Source organism: Tupaia chinensis, unplaced genomic scaffold (genome assembly GCF_000334495.1).
Source record: "Tupaia chinensis unplaced genomic scaffold, TupChi_1.0 Scaffold000708_1, whole genome shotgun sequence".
Lineage (NCBI taxonomy): Eukaryota > Metazoa > Chordata > Mammalia > Scandentia > Tupaiidae > Tupaia > Tupaia belangeri.
This window is the reverse complement of record NW_006160231.1, coordinates 1,904,911-1,905,280: the sequence shown is the minus strand read 5'-3', so window position 1 is coordinate 1,905,280 and position 370 is coordinate 1,904,911.

Genomic DNA, 370 nt, shown 5'->3' with positions numbered 1-370 from the left:
GCAGCCCCACTGACTTCCCTCCTGATTGGCAGCAGGGAGTGGCAGCTTGATTAACATTCCTTTCAGAAATAAATAGTTCAAACAAATCATTTAAAGTTAACTGTAAAAGCAGTGGAAAATGGCCACTGCCCATTCTATTTGCAAATGAGTGAGCAAATGAATTCACGTGAACAAACACACACACACTACTCAACCAGATCTGGGGTGAAAATAAAGATTTAGGGTTTAACAGTTACTTTGAATCCAGTTTCAAGAGCAAGCCAAGTCACCTTGATTCCAGAAAGGGAAGTCTCTTTAGGGTGACCAGGACACTCTTCTGAAGACACTCGGAGAGCCAATTCCTTGGCCACAGTTCCACTCTATCCGCCAC